Consider the following 6,921-nt stretch of genomic DNA (forward strand, 5'->3'; position numbering starts at 1 on the left):
CATGTCTATCTTTGATTCTGCATTTACCCCTGTCCAACACCTGGCTGATTTTCCGATTGCTACATTTTACCTGTGACGTAATTTCAAATTTCACCTCTCAATAAAGATAAAGTACTGTCACGTTCTTTATATGTCAAAAGCTTATAGAATTTATATGACAAGGGTAAGACAACTATGTACTTATATCTAAGAGAAATTGTTATACATAAAAAAGGAAAAAACTTCGTTCTTCACAAGTATACACGCATGCTGCGATGAATACCGGTATATCGGGTATATTCTGTAGAAGTTACACAGCTGACTTACAATGAAAACTACAACTTCCGCATTTTCATGGTAGCTGGCCATTTCGCGGCTACAAAACTTTGCGGATACACATCAAACGCGAAAGTCACTAACTTAAAGCGCAAAACCATTTCTAGGTTTACAGTATATTTTGCTAGTTATCTAATATCTGTAATGTGTCATTCAATTTCAAATGTAAGATGCAATGCTCAATGACAGTGTCAATTGAAATTTAAAAGTATCAGTGACGATTATATACATGTTAAATTAAACTGTTTACATAATTATAATTACAAGTCATATTACTCTGGTATGTAAGCAGACATACTTAATATACAAGTTCTGTTTCCATGGCAACAAAATTTCTTAAAGAATTCATTTTGACATCTATTTCCTTCATTTTACATTTTTCAAGTAAAAGTATCAATTCAAAAATATTCTTCCTGGAGGGAAGTTTTTTTCAACTTCTATCTTTCAACTTCTATAGTTGCATAAAATATATGTTCACTAAAATATTTGATATTTAGGTAATTACATTGACTTTCCAAACTGAAGTGTATGATCACACTGTAAAATTAAATATTTCAACATAAAATTCTGTGTACTTAATAAATATTTCTTCTTTACCTTATTACACCATATGTAATTAAAAATTCTTTTCTCCATAGCCATGGTGCTTGAAATGATGGTGAACCATAGATACCACAGTGTTTGCTCCCCTTCCAACAGCAGTACAGTACTTTTCAAACACTAGGTAGAAAATCTGAGAGCCTTAAAAACAAAACAGTTTATAAGAAATGTATTCAATTTCTCATCATAAATGGAGTGAATCAACACTTACCAAAACTGTTTATCATTTCTTATTGATAATGTTTCACAACAGCTTGCATTTATTAAACTGAATTCCAATTCACAATCAATGCTTATTATATACAGTGTGCCCAATCATGTGATTGCGCTACATCATTTTGTTCCCGCTACAAGCTTGAAAGTGAAAGTGAAAAGGTAAACAAAAGTTATAAATCAGGGCGTAAGTCTTTTATTCAATATGTTATGTAAATATCATGCACATGATTCGAAACCTAACTGAAAGTCCTACCCCAGTACTACGATTTCCCCACATATATATAGCGTTAAATCGAGAACGGTTTTTGGGGTCTCCATGGACGAGTGGTTAAGGTCTCTGACTTCAAATCACTTGCCCTTAATTGATGTGTTCGAGCCTCACTCGGGGCGTTGAATTCTTCATGTGAGGAAGCTATCCAGCTGGCTTACGGAAGGTCGGTGGTTCTACCCAGGTGCCCACTCGTGATGTAATAATGCACCTACGGGTACCTGGGGTCTTCCTCCACCATCAAAGCTGGAAAGTCGCCATATGACCTGAATTGTGTCATTGCGACGTTAAACCCAACAAATCATTAAATCACAAAATGACGTAATGCGATCATGTGATTGGGCACACTGATATAGCATACATTTTTATCATAAAGCAATGCAGTATTTTCAATCCCATTTCAGGGATTTAGAAAAAGTTCAGTGAAAAAGAAAACCATAGAAATTGTAAAGGTGTCACTGTAAATTCCAATGTAAAATGTGCACTGTAAGCCTGTAACTTTTATCCACAGAGTCACGATTTGTTTGAAGACGGTGAAATTTAATTTAGTGATATATGGACTTTCAAAGTTAAAACTGATATTGAAAACAAGAGGACCATGATGGTCCTGAATCGCTCACCTCTTCCCAAATGACCCAGTTTTGAGTATGACGTCGTTTTTTCCAATATTTGACATAGTGACCTAGTTTTGAACATGACCTAGGTATTATCAAGATAAAAATTCTGACCAATTTTCATGAAGATCCATTGAAAAATATGGTCTCTAGTAAGGTCACAAGGTTTTTCTATTATTTGACCTATTGACCTAGTTTTCGAAGGTACGTGACCCTGTTTTGGACTTTACCTAGATATCATCAAGGTGAACATTCTCTCTAATTTTCATGAAGATCTCATGAAAAATATGGCCTCTAGAGAGGTCACAAGGCTTTTCTATTTTTATACCTACTGGCCTAGTTTTTGACCGCACGTGACCCAGTTTCGAAACTGACCTAGATATCATCAAGGTGAACATCAGATCAATTTTCATGAAGATCCATTGAAAAATATGGCCTTTAAAGAGGTCAAAAGATTTTAATAATTTTAGACCTACTGACCTAGTTTTTGACCACAGTTGACCCAGTTTCAAATTTGACCTAGATATCATCAAGATGAACAGTCAGACCAACTTTCATACAGATCCCATGAAAAGTATGGCCTCTAGAGAGGTCACAAGGTTTTTTTATTATTTGACCTACTGACCTAGTTTTTAAGGCACGTGACCCAGTTTCAAAACTGACCTAGATATCATCAAGGTGAACATTCTGACCAATTTTCATGAAGATCCATTCACAAGTATGGCCTCTAGAGAGGTCACAAGGTTTTTCTATTTTTAGACCTACTGACCTAGTTTTTGACCGCAGTTGACCCAGTTTCGAACTTGACCTAGATATCATCAAGATGAATATTCTGACCGATTTTCATACAGATCCCATGAAAAATATGGCCTTTAGAGAGGTCACAAGGTTTTTCTATTATTTGACCTACTGACCTAGTTTTTGAAGGTACGTGACCCACTTTCATACTCGGCCTAGATATCATCAAGATGAACACTCAGACTAACTTTCATACAGATCCCATGAAAAATATGGCCTTTAGAGAGGTCACAAGGTTTTTCTATTATTTGACCTACTGACCTAGTTTTTGAAGGCACGTGACCCACTTTCGAACTTGACCTAGATATCATCAAGGTGAACGTTCTGACCAATTTTCATGAAGATCTTGTGAAATATATGGCCTCTAGAGAGGTCACAAGGTTTTTCTATTTTTAGACCTACTGACCTAGTTTTTGATGGCACGTAACCCAGTTTCGAACTTGACCTAGATATCATCAAGATAAACATTCTGACCAATTTTCATGAAGATCTTGTGAAATATATGGCCTCTAGAGAGGTCACAAGGTTTTTCTATTTTTAGACCTACTGACCTAGTTTTTGACGGCACGTGACCCAGTTTCGAACTTGACCTAGATATCATCAAAATGAACATTCTGACCAACTTTCATAAAGATCCCATGAAAAATGTGACCTCTAGAGTGGTCACAAGCAAAAGTTTACGGACGCACGGATGCACGTACGGACGACGGACACCGCGCGATCACAAAAGCTCACCTTGTCACTTTGTGACAGGTGAGCTAAAAAATGCATTTGAGGATACTAACACTAATATGAATGTAAACATAACTTTAAAATCTTATACCTGCATGAGGATTCACAGCAACTCCAAAGAATCTGCATTTATGTCTTAAAATACAGGGGCCCTACTTGCTGAGCATAGTATGGGTACAATACTTGTTGGACATAGTTAAAACTGCAGTGAACCTTTATATCTCTTACTGCTGTGGGTTATCCTGAAAAATTTATTTAGTAGTCTACCAATACTGGCAGTAGTGAGAATGAACAAGAAGGCCATGAAGGCCCTGTATTGCTCACCTGACCTATTGGCCTAAATATCATCAAGATTAACATTCTGAACAAGTTTCATTAAGATATGGTCATAAATGTGGCCTCTAAAGTGTTAACTTGCTTTTCCTTTGATTTGACCCAGTGACCTAGTTTTTGACCCCACATGACCCAGATTCAAACTTGACCTAAAGATCATCAAGATTAACATTCTGATCAAGTTTCATGAAGATACAGTCATAAATGTGGCCTCTAGAGTGTTAACAAGCTTTTCCTTTGATTTGCCTTAGTGACCTAGTTTTTGACCCCACCTGACCCAGATTTGAACTTGACCTACATATCATCAATATTAACATTCTGATCAAGTTTCATTACCATATGGTCATAAATGTGCCTCTACAGTGTTAACTAGCTTTTCCTTTGAATTGACCTGGTGACCTAGTTTTTGACCCCAGATGATATAAGGAAGAGTGACCATGCCCTCAGGCAGCCATGCTTTTTGACAAATCCAAATCATCTGAAGAACATTGGTAAAGGGTCACACAAGGACCATTTGAGTAAAATTATTTCAAAAGCAGACCAGCAGTTTCACACAAGATTTTTCAAGTTTCCACTTCATACATATAAGGAAAAGTGACCACACCCTCAGGCAGTCATGTTTTTTGACAAATCCAAATCATCTAAAGAACATTGGTAAAGGGTCATACAAGGACCATTTGAGTAAAATTATTTTAAAAGCAGGCCAGCAATTTCACACAAGATTTTTAAAGTTTGCATTATATACATATAAGGAAAAGTGACCACGCCCCCTGCCTGCTATGTTTTTTTGACGAATCCTTATAATTTGAACAATCTTAGTAAAGGCTTACATAAGGACTATTTGTATGAAATCATTTCAGAATCAGACCAGTTGTTAAGGAAGATATGTTGTTTAAAGATTTTTCTACTTTTAACCAGGCAGAACAATTTGAACAACACTGGAAGAGGAACACCCAAGGAACATCCAGGCCAAGTTTCATCAACTTCCACGAAATGGTTTCTGAGGAGGTGCTGTTTAAAGGGAAGGGTGGATGGACAGGCGGATGCTGTTGAGCAATAACAATAGCTCACCCCGAGCACTTTGTGCTATGGTGAGCTAAAATTCCCTTCATTTAACCAATAGACATAAGTGACTCCAATAAATCCCGCATACACTTTTTTTCATGGGGTAAAACAACTTTAAATTCTTTATAACTCTAAATGTTACATTGACTTTTAAGCTTAGGGTATGGATCTTGAACGCAACACATGGTCTTTTCATGGTTAATGTTTATGCCAAGTTACTTGAGTATCTATAATTACTTATAGAATGGACAAGAAACACTACAGCTATCACTAAAGGTGAAAAATACCCTCAAATGTCATTTTGATACTGGGTCAGACAAACGTTGTGATCATGACCTAAGCCTCAAAGTGTGACCTTGACCTTGAACCCAATGAACCGGGCTGTGTATCTACATAAGGTTAACAACCGACACTAGTTTCATGGAAATCCTTCCAGTGGTTAAGAAGATTAAAGAAAACACAAATTTGAGCTATTTGATCTTTGACCTCTTAGTGTGACTTGGATCTATTGACTTGGGTTAGGCACTCTTAATGACAAGGAGCTGACACAAATTTTAGCTATTTGATCTTTGACCTCTTAGTGTGACTTGGATCTATTGACATGGGTTAGGCACTTTTAATGACAAAGAGCTGACACAAATTTTAGCTATTACCAAGTGTGACTTTGACCTCAAACAAGGTGACCTGGGATGTGCACTCTGCATGTTGTCTTGTTAAGGTAAACAATTGGTGCTAGGTTTATGAAAATCGTTCCAGTGTTGTGTGCTCCCCAAATTTTCTTGATTAAACATATGATGCTAGATTTAAAATCTTTGTGTGGTGACCTTGACCTTGGACTGAAAGACCTAGGTTGTGCAATGTGTACATCATCTTGCTAAGATAATATTTGATGCCAGTATTATAATCATCCCTGTGGCAGTATGGAGTGGACATGATTACAGAAGGACAGACAAACCAAAAGACATACATGTGACTCCAGTATAGCCCAAAAACACTTTGCATCTGTGGGAATAATAACCTTGAATTTTTGACCTGATCTTTTAGTTTTGTATGTGTCATAGCATCTAGTAACAATTGTCATTAGTGCCGAGTTATTTCAACGTCTGACTTTGCACAACAAAGTTATCAGTCATGAACAGAAACCCAAAATAGTGCATCAGTGCAAGAGATTACAGGGGGAGAATAATATAGTAAAGTTACACCAATATTGAATTTGCATTAATCATTTACCCCGAAGTATAATAATCAAGATACATGCATCTGTTGAAACTAGCTTGAAAACTCTGCAAAATGATACATCACATCAATTACTGTTTAGACAAAAAACTCTCACCTTATTTTCAATATCCGTAATACTAAAAGGCACTGATGTAGATGACATTGCTGAGACAACTCTTGGTTCACTGAAACTCCATGTCAAACAAGAGTTGCCTTCCCTTTCCCTTTTACATAATATTATCTCCCCTTGTGGTCTTGGAACTACCTCCAGCCCATCTGAAACATTACAGATGTAACTTTTGTCAGTTTAGGGGTGTTAATGATAAATAACTCTGTTCGTCTCTATGCGATGATTCTTTACTCTGTATACAGTTACGTCAACAGAATTGAGGGATAGAATCGCCAAGTCGACAAAACAATGGCATTGCAATTATAAATATAAAAAGTCCTTAATACCTTGCCAATGATGGATATATATCATACTCATTATAAACATACATTACAACATATACATATATAATATAATAATAAAATATCAATCGAATGGTCTCTAATATATTCTGTATTAAGACCAGTGCAGCGGTCTGTGACTTGACAAACAAATCTTGACAACTATTATTGTTTAGGCTGTAACCCAAGTATATAAAAATAGTACAAAAAGGAATAACAACAATAAAAAGTACTTACTTTAGGTCTGTGACCAAATACCAAACATACAACTGACTGATGGCTTCACACATACAAACAGGATCACTCTGTGGG

At 36.3% G+C, this 6,921-nt stretch overlaps 1 long non-coding RNA gene across 1 annotated transcript; it reads right to left on the bottom strand.

Annotated features, from left to right (window-relative positions):
• Window positions 1-918: 918 nt before the first annotated feature.
• LOC128557425 (uncharacterized) lies at window positions 919-6,435 on the bottom strand. The gene is made up of 3 exons (XR_008371147.1): window positions 6,275-6,435; window positions 3,635-3,785; window positions 919-1,056 (listed from the first exon to the last, which is right to left on the bottom strand). It is a non-coding gene; the product is annotated as an uncharacterized LOC128557425 (long non-coding RNA).
• Window positions 6,436-6,921: the final 486 nt, after the last annotated feature.

Source organism: Mercenaria mercenaria, chromosome 5, assembly GCF_021730395.1.
Source record: "Mercenaria mercenaria strain notata chromosome 5, MADL_Memer_1, whole genome shotgun sequence".
NCBI lineage: Eukaryota > Metazoa > Mollusca > Bivalvia > Venerida > Veneridae > Mercenaria > Mercenaria mercenaria.